Genomic DNA, 18,958 nt, shown 5'->3' on the forward strand with positions numbered 1-18,958 from the left:
TCTAGCTTCCGCTTATTTGCTAAGATATCTTTCAAGAATTTTGCATAACTTGGCATATTCAATAAAGCATCAGCAAAAGGAATGTTAATATGCAATTTCTTAAATATCTCAAGAAATTTACCAAATTGTGCATCTAATTTAGCTTTCTTCAATGCGGCAGGGAAAGGTGGAGGGATAACAATTTTGTTGTGTGCAATAGGTGTAAATGTAGAGTTAGAAGACTTACCTCCTCGATTTTCCACCTTATCCTCGCCATGCTTGGTCTTTTCCTCATGAGACTCGAGTGCTTTTCCACTCCGCAATTCCACAGCCTTCACATGCTCTCTTGGGTTAGTTTCCGTGTTGCTTGGCAAAGTTCCTTGCTCCTATTAGCAATCAACTTAGCCAATTGTCCGATTTGATTCTCTAACCCCTTTATGGATGCATCTTGATTCTGAAATCTCGTCTCTGTTGCAGAAATAAATTTAGTCATCATTTGCTCTAAATTGGACTTCTCCTCCCGAGGCGGCTCTGGTTTGAATCTTGGTGCATCCCATATGGTGGACCTCTTTGTTGGCGATTTTGGCTGTTTTGGCCTCCCCACGAAAAGTTTGGGTGATTCCTCCATCCCGGATTGTATGTATTCGAATAAGGGTCATTTCTAGGACGGTTCTGGAATCCCACTTGTTTCACCGGTGCTCCCTCAGGCACATAAAATGGATTGTCATGCTCACCCCCACACTTATCACAGAAAATTTCTTGCAGACGCATAGCCGATCCACTCATGCTCATCCCATCAATCTTCCTACTCAAAGCCTCTAACTGTGCTGAAACCGCCGACAAATCATTAACCTGGTTAACTCCTGTGCCTCGTCTCTGCCTATCAGACTGAGGATGATAGCTACTAGCAGCCATCTCCTCCAATAACTCATATCCTTCCTCAGCCGTCTTTCTCAGTAAGTTACCACATGCAGCAGCATCTATCATAGTACGGTTAGGAGTAATCAGACCATAGTAGAAAGTTTGAACAACTAACCCAAGCGGTAGCTCATGGTGTGGACATCTCCTCAACAAGTCCTTGTAGCGCTCCCATGCCTCGTAAAGTGACTCGTTCTCATATTGAGCAAACGTAGTAATGTCGGCTCTAAGCTTCATAGTCTTCGACGGAGGAAAGTACTTGATCAGGAATGCCTTTGCCATATCCTCCCATGTAGTGATAGACCCTACAGGCAAACAGTTTAACCACGACTTAGCTTTATCTTTCAGTGAAAATGGAAATAAGCGCAAACGAACAACATCATCAGACACTCCATTAAACTTAAAAGTATAACAAATTTCAAGAAAGTCAGCTATATGAGAATTAGGGTCGTCAAGTGCACTTCCCCCAAATTGAACAGTGTTCTGAATCATCTGGATGATAGCTGGCTTGATCTCAAACTGATTAGCTCGGATGACTGGTCTTACGATGCTTGGACGTGCTCCATCAAGAGACGGCTGTGCATAATCCAACATTGGAATGCGACGTGGTATCTCAACTTGTCTATTGTCACGCTGTTCCTCTCCACGTTCTTGCTCGTGTCTTTCCATCTGTTCTTTGAGTCTTTGTTGTTGTCTTCGACGTCTAGCTGTGCGTTCAATCTCGGGGTCAAAAGGCTCAAGCTTAAATTCGAGTGATCTTCGCATGCACCACCAGAAAAATCTGCAACACAAGGAGAGTATCAAATAGCAATAAAATAAGTAATACTAAAGAATTTAAATGAGAAATAAAAAAAATCGTGAATCAACAGTCCCCGGCAACGGCGCCAAAAACTTGATCGAGCAAAACTTGCACAGTGAATAGTCCCAAAATTTATTTTATAAATGAAAGCTCGATTTAAATATCGCAAGTGCACGATAGTCAAGTTATAATAAACGTAAGTGAATACGAGTATCGATCCACGAGGACTGCGTCACACTATTTTTTATTTTCAAGTAAAATTTCTTTAGCAACGATAAATTGATTTGAGGGTTGAACTAATGTAGACTAAACAAGTAAAACAATTAAAATGCAAAGGAAATGTGCTCAAGAATGCAATGATTAATTTAGATTAAATCAAAGGAGAAATGAATTTTTTGGGAAATTATCAGTTCACCTACCACTCGTGTTTAAACAATTACACTCGACTTTTACTCGTGCAATCGACGGAATTCCCTAGACTAATTAATATAATCTGTCGAGCGATATTAATACTAATCATAAACATGCAGTACTCAAGTGTCCTCAAGTATTTAACAGTTTACGATTGCATTACTTCCTATGGAATCCACTAGCTTTCATCCGAGTGAACTATCAATATCGACACGTACCCAATTCCGTATATCTACTAAAATTGTAAATCCGTGGTTTATACTATGTGATCTTATTGTTAATTATTCTCTCGACATCATTAACAACATGAAATAATCAAAGGAAGTTAGCTAGGCTTCGATTGAAATAAGAAAGAACAATAGCATAAACAAATCACTCATAACAACGTCGAGAAATAATGTTAAACAACGAGTACGGGGTAGGATCCCCTCAAATCCCAACAAATCTAGCGCTTAGCTACTAAAATTCATAATAAAAACCAACAACAATCTAAGAAATGAAAACTGAATCATGAAAATACTAAAGATGACGACGGATGATGGCCACGACGCGTGGAAATCTCGAGGTCTTCGAAATCTCCTTTGCTCCTAGCCTTCCTCCCAAGAAAAATGATGAAAATAATGGTGATAGTCTGAAAAACGGCGCCCCAATCTCGTGTATTAGGTCTAGGTATCTGATAGAGTCCACAAACTTGGAAACAAATCTTTCCAAATCTCGCGTCTAGCTAGGGCGGTCAAAAGTGTCCGCCCTAGCGAGATACTTCGAATAAGTTTCTCGACCATGTCCTTGGTTTCGCTGGGGCGGTCACTTTTGACCGCCCTAGCGAGAGACTTCGAATAAAACTCCTCGGCAAGACTAAAATGCTCGCTGGGGCGGTCACTTTTGGCCGCCCTAGCGAGGTACTTCGAATAAGCTGCTCAATTCCTATCCACTTTTTGGCTCAATTCCTACAAAATGACCACAAAATACACGAGATCAGTCATATGCTACATAATGCTAGAAAAATGCACAATTAAACTAAAATAAACTAATATGATGCATGAATGCGACTCAAAACCAATACTAAAAATACGTAAAATCGAGTCCTATCAAGCCTGGTTTTACGCACGCTCTCGGATCCTTCACAATGTTTCTGAAGTATATCCCAAGCTTCTTTGGCACAGACACAATTGGTGATTAAGTTAAACATCCTTGTGTCAACAGATGAAAATATAGCATTGAGAGCCTTGGAATTAAAATTTGAAGTTTGCACTTCATCAATTGTCCATTTACTTTCGGGTTTGAGCCGAGAGTCTCCATCAGTATCCGCGATCTTTGGTGGATTCCAGCCATCAAGTACACGCAGCCAAGCTCTTTCTTCAATAGACTTTATAAAGACCCTCATCTTTACTTTCCACAATGCATAGTTTGATCCATCCAACACGGGAGGTCTAAAAACAGTGTTTGTTGATTCTTCCATAGTCCTTTTTCACTCTGAGAAAACAAAACAAAACAGGATCTCACTTAGTAGCGTCAAGTGGAGGCTCTGATACCAATTGAAAGTTCTGTTCCCACAGTGTGAGTGTGATGAGGGTGATTGTTGTGTGTATCAGAAAGTAGGTGTTGTATGTAGATGTTGTAACACCCACGACAACATGCAACGGAAGTTTCAGTTTAAGAAGTTAACACACAACTTGAATTATAATAATAATACGAGAGACGAGATATAAATTATGCACAAGTATCAAGTACTTGTGCGGTGCCTCAGGGCAAAAATAATTCACTAGGAAAACTTGTAAGTTTACAAAAAAGCAATACTAGTGAAAGAATAAAACAACTCCCTTACACAAGCGAGTAACAAATTGCATCCTACACCTCTAACAAACCGTATAACAAAACTATGTCGGATGCATCAACCGAGAAGTGAAAAATCTTCGAGACTTAACACACTAATCACAACCGTGATTAGGTGTTGTCTTCAGATGTTGGCAGCACTTCACAGCAACAAGTTATCAATCACACGAGATGGCTACAGTCTCGAAAAACTCTTCGAACTCCTTCGTATCTCACCCATCCTTTTTTTTCGCCCTCATGTCCTATTAAAGCTTACACAGAGTTTTTTTAGAAAGAAACTACTTAAAGAATAAGGATCTCATATCTTTAAGATATTAAGATTCCATAAATTAAAGATATTATGACTCTCATATCGAATACCAAATCTACACGAGATCACATCATAAATTAGAGATTATTCTCAAGTTTAGAAAGGCAAAACATTAGAGATATTAAAAAGGAATTTATGAAAAAGGAAAATATGTCAAGGAATAAAATTCCTTTCAAATTTCTCGCTAACGCACCCACCCATGCTACTTGCAAGTCTCCAAATTGGATTTCTTGCTACATAAACGCTCAATATTCATGTGCGCGCATGGCCACCATCGGGTGAGCCCTAGCCAACCTCTCAGCCTACATCACCGCCTTGCACATTCTTCGCACTCTCTTCCCATCTACATCCACACACACACTTACACACATACACAAGTACTGAAACTTGATTCTAAACTAATAAACCCTGCATGCAAACACGCTCGAAATCTTTTAACTTTCACGATAAAAAACTCGGCCTTCTACGAAGACCCAAGCCGCGCTCTCTAAGATTTATGTAGTTTTTTTTAATGTGAATAGGGGTTATGAGGAATGGTTTTGTCCTTTTATTATTGGTTTTAAAAGTGCAAACACAATAACAAATTGTCAATTAATTAAAATTACCTGATCCTTAGCTTAAAAATGTCATTTCGATTAACCACTAAAGTTTTAGCAACTTGTTATTTAAATATAAAACTCAGGCTTCAAAATTTTATTTCTCAAACCAAAGGTTGGTTTTTTTTTTTTTTGAAAAATTCTCTCCTCGAATAATGAAATAAAACTTTTACCGTGTTTGAGCATCTTTCTTCAAAGTTTTCACTCTAAAACCAAACACCAGAAAACTTTAGATCAGTTAACTGAAATCAATAAAAACTTAATCCCTTAACTTAAATATCTTAACAAAAAATATAAGATAAGTATCATACAATCTAGGTTATCCTTATAAATTTTTGGGCACTACAATCATACCCCCTTAAATGAATTTCGCCATCGAATTTCTACTTACCAAATAACTCTTGTTATTGATTTCCCATATTTGACTCGGTCTCCTTGTGTATCAAATAATCAAATGATCTCTACTTGATAAAAAATACTCATCAAACTTCATAATTTTATTAATTTCTTGATAATTAATTTCTAACCTGAGTTTGTTCATTTTGATTTCAATATCTTACCAGAAAACCTAGACTGCAATATGATTATAGTTTTACTTTGATTAAACCGAGGTTCAATTGATCCTTAATAATAATCTGCATATCTTTTTTATCAACTATGTTCATTGGGATAGGTTTCTGAAGAATTCATATTCCTTGCCTTCTTTAATTTAAGGCTGGCTTGGAGTTGGTTTCTTTCCCACCTTGCCAAATGATCCTCATTGTAGTTTTCTTTGTTCATTTTCTTGAAATGTTTTAGAGAGACTTTTTATTCAAACTCTACATCATTCTAGTGTAAACCTATCTTTAAGAATCCTATTTCTTCTGGTTGGATATTTTACTCAACTCTCAATTGAAGTATTGTTTCTCCAAACCATCTAAAATCCTTCATTTTCGGGCGTAGATACTTTTCTTCATCACCACGCTTGCTGTAAAAGCAGATTGACATTTTTTTGTAAAATACCACTCTTAATCTATGAACTATGACCTTGTGATCACACGACATAGAGAAGACTAATATTCTAGTTTTATTTTCTCATGTATAAGATTCAAACATTCCTGAAATTATTTCCTAACAATATGTATTCTCATGTTTCATGAAAATAATCAATGGTGTTTTTACCTTGTACCAAGGTGTTTCTCCTGCACCTACGACTAAGTTTTCTGCTTTCTTAATCCCGTTGCATAAGATTAATATTCACTTTGGGAAATCTCGTCCAGCTATTTGAGGAATTTTTCCTCCAATTATTATGGAAAACTCCTTGTTTTGTTGTACATATTCCAGCTCATAAATCAATATAAGAGGCCAAATATTCTGCTTTATATTATTCATATAACATCTTTACTAGGATGTATATCGAGAATAGACTCGTAATCATTCAATTTTCTACATCATTTCTTCTACCATGAATTTCATTCCATTATCTATAATTTTTCATGGTTCGTGTTCCTCGAAAAACTCCTGTCCAAAAACCAATTGATCATGTTCTTTTCTTATAATTAGTTTGATATGAACTTTCAATCCACCAATATTTATCGTACCTTTGTAAATTCCTATCATAGTTTGTTCTAAATAGTAAACGGTATTACAAGAAAATTTATTTATTTTTTTGTAATATCAAATCATATTTATACTTCACTCAATCCTTCCGAACATTTTAGATTTCCTATTGTCGAGAAGCTTTTTGTTATCGATTAAATTTCCTAGGCAAGTTTTTTCCCCACCTATAACTTGTGATTATATCTCCTTGGAGACAAAGTCTTTTTATTTCCAGTTTAAGACTTAGAATTATTTGAAGAATCGGTTTGTCTTGGATATGGATTTCTTGTATTAAAAGAAACTCAATAATTTCCAGATAACTTGCCTGAGAAACTTTTCCAAATATTTCTAGAATTTCTATAAACTCATTACTAATATAAAAAAATTCTGAATAATATGTATTAGATAGAGTATATGAAATTTGATAGAAAATAAAATATGGTTTGTTGCCTTCTTTCATCAGCCTTTTTTTTTTTGAATTTTTTATGCAATTTTAAGGCCCAACTGAAGTCTCGATCATCCAGGTTGCAGGCAATTCTTGGATAAATTGTGATGCCCAGAAAATTTGAGGTCCACGTGAACCACATGCATGTAAGTTATTAAATTCCTTAGGTATTGTATTGAATCATTTTTGTAGGACCGAGCGCTTGCCGCTTTACCAAAAGCTATAGCTAGTCGTAATGGTGCAACTCAAATCTTTTAAACCGCACAGCAGAACAAGCACCACGGTTCGATAGCTCTACCAAGCAGGGACAATTATTGCACCCAACAAACTCTCTCCTAATAATTGCACTCCTTGCAATCAATGGGAATCGAACCCGTAACCTTGGCTCTGATACCAATTGTAGGACCGAGCGCTTGCCGCTTTACCAAAAGCTATAGCTGGTGGTAATGGTGCAAATCAAATCTTTTAAACCGCACAGCAGCACAAGCCCCACTGTTCGATTGCTCTACCAAGCAGGGACAATTATTGCACCAACAGTTTTAATGCATGTTTATTTCATTAAATTGGGCTTTGATTCATGATTATGAATTATTTTAAATTATAATATGTTTAGTTGATCCACGTTAAAAAATTTTCCATGAGTTTTATGTTTCAGACGATTATTCGAGGCGGAATCTAGGAAATGAGACCGGCGACGATTTTAGGCGATTTTAAAACGGGGTATTTTATTTCAAGTCAAGAAAATGACATTTAAACGATTCATTAAGTTTTAGCATTTTTAAAGCCTAGTTTAATTATTAGGTGATTTTAAAATTTTAAAACTTTAAAGATTTAGTACTTATGCATTTTATTTTAAATTAAGGGATTTTATTAGAGGTGAGAAAGGAATTAGTATTTTAATTACCTTGTATATATGTAATTAAGCAATTTTCACTCTCCCTAATTACCTAAAACACATACACACATACCAAAACTCACGCGCGCACACTTTTACACACACACATACACGACAACACACACACACCCATTTCATTAAATCACATTTCAGATTTTTGAAAAGAAAACCTAGGGTTCTAAGAACCAAGAGCAACCGCCCCTATCCTTTGAATTTTCCAGCAATTTTTCGTCACTTTTCTTCAAGAAAATCGTTACACGTTCATTCCGGATCAACCCCCGCATCCTTCCTGCTTCGGTATCGTCGTTTCGGTAACTTTAAATATGCATGTATAATATATTGTTTTGCATCGATCTCGTTATATTATGTGTTGTGATGTTTATTATGCGTAAAAATCCACGTATGTTGTGAAAAGTTTGAGCAAAAACTTTTGAAATGATTTTTTGATCAAACTTTTTAGATCTGAAAACATTTCTGTTGTCATGTCGATTTAGGAGAAAAATCGGTTAGTTTTCTGGAAAACCTTTCAACATATAAAACGTAGTACTTTTCGAGACCTTCGATTTGACAGTGATTCGAAATTTTTGGACAAAAAACAAGTGAGTTATGAATGTTTTCGTGGGACGGCTCAAACTGCACTTTTCTGAAAATGTGTTCTTGATGAGTTCTTGAAGTTATTTGTTGCAGGATTTGTTGGGAACCGTTGGGTGATCGCTGCTGTGTTTAAGTATTGTGAGTATGATGTTGGGATGATTTTTGGTGCTTCGTTTCATGTCGATAGGCAATTGTTTGCATTAGAAGTCGTAGGAAGTATTTTGGAGTCAAAATGTCGTGTTCATGGTTTGAGTTGCGTTGTACGATTTTTATCGTTGTTTTGAGGCCTCATGGGAGTTTGAATCATTGCCATAGCATACTAGGATGGGTCTCGAGGTGTTGGTTCACGGTCCGTGTGATTGAGTTAGGAGGATTAAGCCATAAGTGTGGTGATTCCCGTTGGTTTACAATTCCATAGTCTACACGGACCCGAAGCCGGACCCTGACACGGGGTATGTGCCCTTGTTTCTTCCGGAGTGTGAAATTCCAAAGTCTACACGCACCCCTAGCCGGACCCTGACACGGGGTCCGTGCCTTTGTTATTTCCGTAGGTTAAGTTTGCAGAGTCTACACAGACCCCGACCCGGATGTGTACACGGGTCCGTGTCTTCCATGTTTGGGAAAATATAGGGATTGTTTTGGGGCTCGATGTCAGGGTTTAGTACGATGATTAAACGAGGTCGAGTCCTGAGAGATTTAGAATATCATAAGAAATTTGTCATTTTTGGGTGAACGTGGCCGAGGAACTCTCCACCCCGGTAAAGCATGACCGGGTTTTGATCAGGATTGGGAAGCGATAAAGCATGACTAGGGACCAATCCACCCGGTAAAGCATGACCGAGGATCTCATGTACGTGTTAGTGGATGTTACCTGCCAGCCCAATACTGTAGTTTAGTCTGATCAGGCACATTTGTATGGGTCACTTGCTTTGAAATATATCTCTAGGAAAAATGATGAAGTTTATGCATGTTCAAGTATGTATGATACAAGTACGTTTATGAAAAGTTTTATAATGATGGAACATCTATGTTTGTGTTATCACGTTTAAGTTTCAACTATGTACGTTCTACTTTAAAGATGCATGTGGTTTTATTATATTTTATTTGTTATCTCAAATTTATACATGTTGATTCTTTAGACTCGCTAGACTTGATTGATGCAGGTGAGGACGAATATGAGAAGACGAGGTGTGGGGACCAATGAGTCGGCTCGGTCTGCGCAGAAGGCTAAACATGAGGACCGCCTATGTTTTTTTAATAACTTTATGATTGTTTCAAATACTCTGAGTTCATGATTCTGTTGACGATGTTTAAAAAAATATTTTTAGCAAACTTTATTTGTGATCTTTTTATTGCAAATATTTTTGGATGAACAGTTTATTTTAATCGAAATTTGAAGGTTTAGTTCATATCCAAGAAAATTTTATTTTCCGCAAATTTTTAAGTATGTTTAAAAGTACGGTACGTTTCATAAATTATTTCTACAACTTTTTTTGCACAAAGATTTACTAAGATGGTTCCAGAATTGAGTTTTGAAAACTACCTATTCATTTATTGCATATAGCAATATCAATGGGTGAATCTATTTCATCTTTAAAAGTATTATTTATCATAATCTGAATTGCTCCAATATGAATCCAGGACAAGGTTTGTGCTACTTCTAGCTTGATTTCTTTGTAATTTTTTATTTTTTCAGAGGAATTAATTGCATCTCCTTCTGATTTCCCATAATTTATATGAAAATTGTCATTTCCCTCTTGGAAACCTTATAGATTAAATGATGTTTTCTATTTCATAAGCCGAGATTTTCTGAGAACTTTTCTACATGTCCTATAGAGTATCCTTGATATATCAGTAAACTAGAATTTTTCTTTCATGATATTTTGGACCGTGTTATGAGATGTAGTTGTCTGGCCAAAAAATCCAGACAAATCTTTATGTGTTTTGTGTCTAAAAACTTCATCTTCAATCAGATCCTGATTATATCCTAACATAACCTTCTTGATACAATACTTCATCTTCTTCAATATAATCTCTTCTTGAGAATATTCTCAAACTTATATACATGAACTACATTTTAGTAATAAACAACTTCTCCGATATCCTAAGTTGATTCGAAACTCCTTATTCCATTTCTGTCATTTTTTGAATAGTTGGTTGAGATATGAAATCTTGCTCCACGTGTCTAACAATTACAATCTTTAAAACTTTCAATTACAATCTTTAAAACTTGCATTAGCTCTGGTGTGAAATCTTCTAAAAGTTTTCTTTGTTGGTATTCATCCTGTGATTCAAGATGAATTTGATGCTTGGGATGAAACCCTAATCTTTTATGGTTCACTTCTTTGTCCAGATTTATAAGATCTGGCTTTTTGTCTAGATCATACTCTATTGTTTTCAAAGAATTTCCTCCACTTCTTCCACTGTTCTACCAATTTTTCTTTAAAAAATAGGTACTTTTGGCCAGAATGTCTGGATTACCAGGGATTTATTCTCTTATTAGCATTTCTTTCCATGGACTTTGCATTTTGGGGAAGAAAAGTTATGTCGCTGTATTTTATTTGACCCCTGAGTTCTATATATATTTAGTAAATAACATAATATAACAATCCACTAAACAAATGTCATGTAATTTAAGACTGCATAGAGCTTGAGTATATTTTTTCTCTTCTTTGTGTGTTGACTGTTAAATTAGTATACCCATAAATTGTGCATTAAATAGGATATCCATTCTTTCGGCTATCTTGTTGAGAGATTCCCTGACTAAGACTGACACTTTGGTTACTGCTGAAGTCATGTTCCAGGTGATTTTGACTTATCTCATTATACTCATTTCTAAAAATTTAATATATTATTTTTTGTTGAGATCAAGTGTTCTTGCTGTGATTATCATTGATGATGTTCAATCACCAAGGAGATCTTCTCTGTTTTGAAGTTCAATATATCAAAGTTAAAGCTTAACCCAATAAAAATTTATTGGTTCTAAAACAGTCTTTCCATTGGGCATTTGGTGCAAGATAATTTGATTTTTCCTTGACCATGTTCTCGCTATGTGTGATTCTCCACCGGTTTTTAAGTCTGTACGAGTTCCTATCATGTTTGTATCATAGGATCTCATGCTTTCCCTAGGTGGTTCTTGTAAAAATATTCTATTAACATAGAATTTTCACCTTCAGATATTTTCATCTTCAGATCTACAAGCTTAAGGTTCGCAAAAGACTATGTAAGGTCTTGAAAATCATCTAAACCAATTCTCTCTGTAGTTGTCATCAAATTGTTTTCTTTTCTGAGACAATTTTGATAAGATGGATCATTTTCTTGTTGTCAGTTATAGGTTTTACTACTACTTTGGCGTTTCTCCTATGATGTAATAAGGGTTATGTACCAAAAGATTGTGGTAACCTTTCTTTCGATATTCTTTTTCTAGAACTTAGTTATTGTTCTAGAATTTGGATTTTTGTTTGATTATACTTTAACATTCCAAAAATTTATTCTTTTTTCTCAATGATTTCTTCAATTTTCTGTCGTACATAGTATAGTTGATTGTCATAGTTTTGTACAGTATTTTGGAATTCTCTAAGATCTCCTGAGACTGTAGTTGAATCCGAGACTATTTCTAGAAATCTATAACTTTGAATCATAAATTTATCTTAAGATTCTGATAAGTTCCTCTTTGTTCCTGATGTCTAACATTGGTTAGATCTTCTTGTCTCAAATATTCTAAAGTTTTTAAATAAGCCCTGTAAATAATTAATCTCGAACGTATATTCAGATCCATAATTTGAGAAAATCTTTTTTCTCAAACATTTGATTACACGGCAATAATATTATATATTTGAAATATTTATCTTAAGTTCGGATATTATTTCTGGCTCATAATAAAACCAAGGATGTTTTTTTATAATTTCTGCCAAAATCGGGGAGTGCAAACTAAGTTTTTATGTAAAAGGGAATGAATTCTAACTTGAAAATCGGGGAGTGTGCAAACTAAGTTTTTCCCCAATTTACTCATTTATTAAATTATAATGATAAGAATAATCTTAGCAAATGTTGCAAAAGTCGAAGTACTATGTTAGGAAATGGAGAGATTTAAGAAAAATATTCTGGGATAAATTTAAAAGCAAACGTACTGATACTACATTTATTTTGGGTTTAAAAAAAAACAAAAAAAAAAAATTTGAAAACAAAATCAAATTCTCTACTATTAGCTCCAATGGATAAAAATAAATAAAATTTAAAGACCAGCGCTTATATATTTTTTTGATAATATTCAATTCAAATGAAGAATAAATATATTTGTAATATTTTTTATTTAAAATATAAGTTTGAAGTCATAACAAATGGAGATACTATCGGAGAAAGAAGTTCATGGGTTGTGGCAACCATGTTCAGCCACTACTTCTTCAAATATTTACATCATCCAAACCAAACATCAAATGGTTACAAATTTTTTGTCTTTGCTCATTCGGGCAATTACTGTTTTACTACGGAACTAATGCTGTGAATGATTTTTACCTTGACGTGTTAGTCAGTTCTCAGTAAAAAGATGTGTTTAATTCCCGTCTGACATATGAACTAACCCCATCCCTCTTGCAAATGTCATTCCCTTCCCAGTTTTCGATCATTCGAGGGCAGGCCCTCTTTTAAGAATGGTAAGTTCGATCCTGGGTGTGGGGCAGTGCCCACACTCAGGATCAATGGCTGAGATTCAATCTCATGGGGAAAATTTTTTTAAAAAAAAATAAAAATTGGGCCAGAATTTTGTACTCCTGCAGGCAGGAAAAATTTTTTAAAAAAAAATAAAAATTGGGCCAGAAAAAATTCTGGCCCTTGGATGTACCCCTGCAGGCACTGCCTGCAGGGGTAGGAAGGAATAAACCTTTAAGAATATGCACAGGGAGGGGATCGACTTGGCCAAGTTTACCCTTCTCGGTTAAGATTAGAACTTGGACCTAACTCAACCCCAAAAACTAGGTCAATGGGAGAGGATTGTCCAAGACCATATATACAACTTTCAGGTTTTTTATCCAACCGATATAGGACAATTAACACTGAAAGGTTGAGTTAGGTCCAAGTTCCAATCTTAACATGGTATCAGAGCTTAGGTTCCACCATTATATGTTGGACCACTCGTTCTGTCCATAATTAGGTCATTTGTAAATTTCACGTTCCATATGTTCATTCCTGGGCGTGAGGGGGTGTGTTAGTTGTCCTACATCGGTTGGATAAAATACATGGGAGTTGTATATATGGTCTTGGAAAATCCTCTCCTCTTGAGCTAACTTTTGAGGTTGAGTTAGATCCAAGTTCCAATCTTATCATTCCCAATCTCCAACCTTCTATGACTCTAGACATCGTGTGAGTTTACGTGCCTCTTGATCATTCAGGTGAGTTTTGATGTTTGTATAAAATGATTGGTTGATCGTCTCATTTCAAAATAAAAATAATATTGACGAATCTCATTTTTTTGTTTTCAAGTGAGATAATTGATCGACCATCTCATATAAAACAAAAATCGAGAAATCTACTCTCAATATAACATAGACTCAAGCTAGTCATTTCTAGACATCAGTTTATACACGCACATTTTTTTTTAAAAAAAAATATGTACTTTGCCAGCTGTGACAAGTGACAGTTGACAAGGAAACACCTCATTCCAAATTGAAGGTCCAATAATGCGTTTGGAGAACTATTTCCTCCGACACTGCTACTAAGATCCAAAAACTATTTGGTGGTGCCTCAACTTTCTTATCATACATTGAACTCTAGTCTTTATTTTCCACTCTGATTTCGATTGTAAAATCGACTTCTTAGTTTTCTGAACGCTACATTTTGACCATTTTCGTAGAAATTCGAAAATACATAGCAATCAAAAATCGAAAATTCTTCTAAAAATATGGTAAATACAATAGTAAGTCTATTTTGAAACTGTCTCATGAATCTTTATTGTTCATATTTATAATAAATAAATGATATTCTTGGAATAAAAAAAATATTTTTATGTATGATCTAAATAGAATATTCGTCTCATAAAATTAATAATTGTTTCACACGAGTTTTTATATATTAGCTAGTATATACCTCCAACCTCGATGATGGTATCTTGTCCTTCAAAAAAAATCACTAAGAATATATGTTAATGTGATTTTTAATATTAATTATAGGGAGGATATTTTGATAGCCAAGTTGTGTGGTGGATAATAAGCATTAAAGGCGGCGACATATCTTTTCAATAGTACTTTTTTGGTTGGATTTTTGTTTTTTTATTATTATAAAAAAAGAAAGAATAATAGATAATAATAAAATATATTAATTATCGCGAATGAGAACCGTTCATATATATTTTGATGAACATGTTATTCACTTATCAAAATTGAGAATGGAAAACGTGTTTTTCTTATTTTATTGACAATACACACACAAACACACACACACACACATATATATATATATATATATTATATATTATAATTTTGATAATTGGGTCCGCATATGTCGTGGAGTTATTCTAATTAATTTCCGAACGAAATAGCTAGCTCACTACATTAAAAACACGAAATTAAATGTCATTCACCATATTTTGTATAAAAATACTCATTCCCTACCATATAGATATATGTGTATTTCCATGTAAATTAAAAAAAATTATTGGAAATTTTATGTAGAAAAAAATATAATTTTACCATTATTTACGTAAGAACTTATTGAAAGTAATTGATGTATTTAATTAATAGAGGTATTGATAAATAATAGATAACATAATTTCTAAATATATATATTGGACTATATATTTGAGACATATAAAAAAATGAAATATGACATTTATATTGGTAGCGAAAGAAGCACTTTAAAATTGTTCTAAAAAAAATAAAAAAAATCACGCACACTTGCCTCCATTTGCCAGAATTTTTGTACCTAATTTTTAAAAAAACAATGTTTTAAAATACAATTAATTTCATGGAGGAATTTTTTTATCATTATTTTAACATGAATGCTAAATGTAATTTTTTAGAATATTTATTTTACCCTAAACTTTGGTGATTGACAAATAAACATCATGTTGTTTTAAGATTCAGCCGCTTGTCTTATGTATTTATAGGTTTTTCAATCACTGGATCAAGTTAAACCGCTCAATTTTATATCAGAACTCTAGATGCTTTTGAGTTCTTACTAGACATAGTCCAAAATAAGTGCACGTGTATGACCCTTAAACTCCAACTGCACTAAAACCGGTCAGATATGAACAAATCAAGGTGGATATATAAAACTCGAGTTGTTGAAAATAAAGTGATAAAGCATAGTATCCTAGCAACTGCGATTGACAAAATATTTCTCAAAGTGTCCAAAGTCAATCAAATTTTCAGAAGTTATAAGGACTAATACCGAAAAAAGATCTGGGACAATAAATAGTTGGGTATGATGAATGAAAGCGACAAGACCATTCCATCAGCATATACTACAGATGATCGTTAAAAAGAATTTACGACTGTTGGAACTTTTCAACTATAAATATGTAGATTCAGGACACACTACAAGAAAGTATGTCTACAACAACACTCAAAAGAACAAATGACAACGGTTTTTGTTAAAACCGTTGTGGATTAGCGTATTTTTTGGACAACCGTTGTGGATTAGCATGTTTTTTTGGACAAACAACAATTTTAGCTAACCGTTGTTGATTAGCGTGTTTTTTACGAGAAACGACAACGGTTTTAGCGAACCGTTGTTAATTGACGACGGTTTTAGAGAATATTTAGCAATGGTTTTGATAAAACAGTCGCAATTTTTAAAATAGCAACAGTTTAAACAAAAATCGTCACTGATTTTTGCTTAACCATCGCTATTATAATTGTCGCTAATAGCGATGGATTTTTTGTAAAACCGTCGCAAATTGTCTATAAATATTTGCGTTTTCGGTCAAATTTCCTCCACACCGCTTCACATCTACAATAAATTTTTATCTCTTAGACGATTTTAGTTTCGATTTAAGGTAAGTTTTTTCGCTTCAATTCTTGATAAATTTCTAAGTGTTAGTTAAGATCATGAATATTGTTAGTTTAGTCAGATTGTAAGTTTTTTTGGTATATTTATTAAATTATAAAAGTAATTTTTTTATTTTACTGAAAAAATTAGCGACGAATTATGTCTAAACCGTCGCTAATTAGAGACGGCTTAGTCAAAAACCGTTGCTAATTTTAGCTATTGTTTATCTAATTAGCGACGGCTTAGTCAAAACTCGTCACTAATTTTAGAGACGGTATATCATAAACCATCGCTAATTAGCGACGGTGACGATTTTTGAAAAATCGTCGTAATATGATAGATGTTTAAAACCGTTGTTGTTGAACGCACTTTCAAAAATTATGTTAGTTACAACAGTTTTAAATGACCTACGACAACGAATAAAATACATTGTATTTTAGCATTTTTGTTGTAGTGATATAAGATATAGGAAACTACAATTCTCATAATGTGTATTATTTGAAGATATCCGAGCAATCTCAAGCTATGATTTATCAAGTTTCTCATCTATCATATCAATCAAGGATCAATTTGTGCTACCCTACCAACTCAAGCCGTCAAAAGCTAATTGTTGGATTTGTTGATGTTTCTTAAACTGCCAAAAGTTGTTATATGAACACTAAGAGTTTAGTGATATGTCCTAATCGAAGTGAAATGTTACAAAAGCTGTAAAACCAAAGTCTTTTAATGGATATATATATATATATACACTTTATCACTAGTCTTGTCGGAAAATTCACACTTGCTTATTTTTATTGGTCCAGTACAAACTAGCGGCTCAAAAAAGTTTAAAGCAAAGTTTAAAGCAAGCTCGATTGTAGCAAATATTTTAAAAGATTTTATTCATTCCTGTCTAAACTCTATTTAGATTCCAACAAGTGGTATTATAGTGAATTTTTCTTGAGCTTTGGTATTCATATATTCATTATGTAATCTTTTAATAAAATTCTAATATTTTCAAAAGATAATTATGATTAATGGAAACTATATATGCATGCATAGTTAGCATAACAAGATAATGAAATGTGGTATGTCATCATAGAAGGCCCAATGAAAATACTCAAAGATAACATTGTCATATCCATATCAGAGGGTGTGCCATATATGGTTGAAAAGGATCGGTTAGATTGAAACACCGAGGACAAAAAAAAGAAGCAAATTCAGATAATATGAACAAGGACATTCTGTACAAGACCCTTGATAAGAACATGTTCAGCAAGATAAAAACATGTTTAATCGCTAAAGAGATCTAGGAAAATTTTACTCAATTCTGGGAGGGCAATAATCAGACTAAAAAAACAATTTGATCGTGGCAATACATAAGTTCGATAATGCAAAGATGAAACCTGACGAGACTTTGTACAAGTTTGATGAATATTTTAGTAGTATTGTTCACTTGTTAAAGACTAATCTAGCCGTGAACTTGCTTTGAAGGTGATGAAAGCACTGTCCAGAGAATGAGATGCAAAGACTGTGGCTATGAGAGAGTCCAAAGACCTCAACAAACTCAAATTTCATGACTTGTTTGCAGAGCTAAAACCAAATGAGTTTGAGCTAGAGATCTGGACAGAATAGGATCCATCCATTTCACAACCAACTAAATCTCTAGCCACCACAAGCCAACTCTGACCGCCAACGAAAAATCTTCCAACAAGAAATCTGATGATCAGATAAGCAATGAAGTAATGTCTTTATTTGCTAAAAAATTTGGGAAATTGATGAGAAAGAACTCGTCTAAATTTAATTCTTATCATCAAAAAAATCAAGCAGATGATAATCAGGTCTGCTTAATGGTGGAAAAAAGGATAATTTTATTGTAGATTGTAATAGGCACAAGAAAGACGAAAATAAGCCTTATAGGAAGAGGAGATCTAGATATTAGAAGAAATTCTCTAGGAAGAGAAAGATCAAAAGGTGCTTGTTATTGGTGATAAAAAAAAAAAGAGAGTGGTTAGACTCATATTCTGACCAATCATGCTCAGAAACCTCAACCAGCGAGAGTGGTGATGAAAAGGTCCAATGTCTCATGTTGAGTCGAAAACCACAGATGTTGAGCTGGAGACTGTCGAGATGATCTTGTATTTGAATTTGGTTCTGATAAATTTACACAAGCAGATCTTGTTACGACACTACATAACATGATAGATGATTATGAAAGAATTTCGCAATCATTCAAGGAAGTCAAGGTGAGAATATAAGCCCAATAGATAAGTCAAGCAACTCGAGCAATAGCTGCTTTCAGCGAAAAGAACTTGACGGTGTGATGGTGAAACTCTATCTTCTAGCTATTGATAGTTATTAGATACGAAGAGTGTTCCAAGAAACTACTAGTGAATGATTGATGTTACTAGTCAGTTCTTAGAACGAGTCTTATGCTTTCATTGAAAAGATGCACGAGTTGCAAAAATCGATCGGAGACAGAATTTTTTAGGGTCTGACAACAATGAATGTATTTCTTTTTAGGCAGATACTCAATCGTGTCTAGAAAAAGGCAAGTCTAATATGATAAACTTTGTATGTTTTATCATTATATATAAACATGATCAGCCATAAATACAACCTAGTTGGAAAGTAAATA

General features: G+C 34.2%; 1 non-coding gene across 1 annotated transcript; it reads left to right on the forward strand.

Moving 5' to 3' along the window:
• The first annotated feature begins 1,024 nt into the window (after nt 1–1,024).
• Nucleotides 1,025–1,131, forward strand: LOC140815786 (small nucleolar RNA R71). The gene has a single exon (XR_012114431.1). It is a non-coding gene; the product is annotated as a small nucleolar RNA R71 (small nucleolar RNA).
• Nucleotides 1,132–18,958: the final 17,827 nt, after the last annotated feature.

Source organism: Primulina eburnea, chromosome 15, assembly GCF_022965805.1.
Source record: "Primulina eburnea isolate SZY01 chromosome 15, ASM2296580v1, whole genome shotgun sequence".
In the NCBI taxonomy this organism is placed as follows: domain Eukaryota; kingdom Viridiplantae; phylum Streptophyta; class Magnoliopsida; order Lamiales; family Gesneriaceae; genus Primulina; species Primulina eburnea.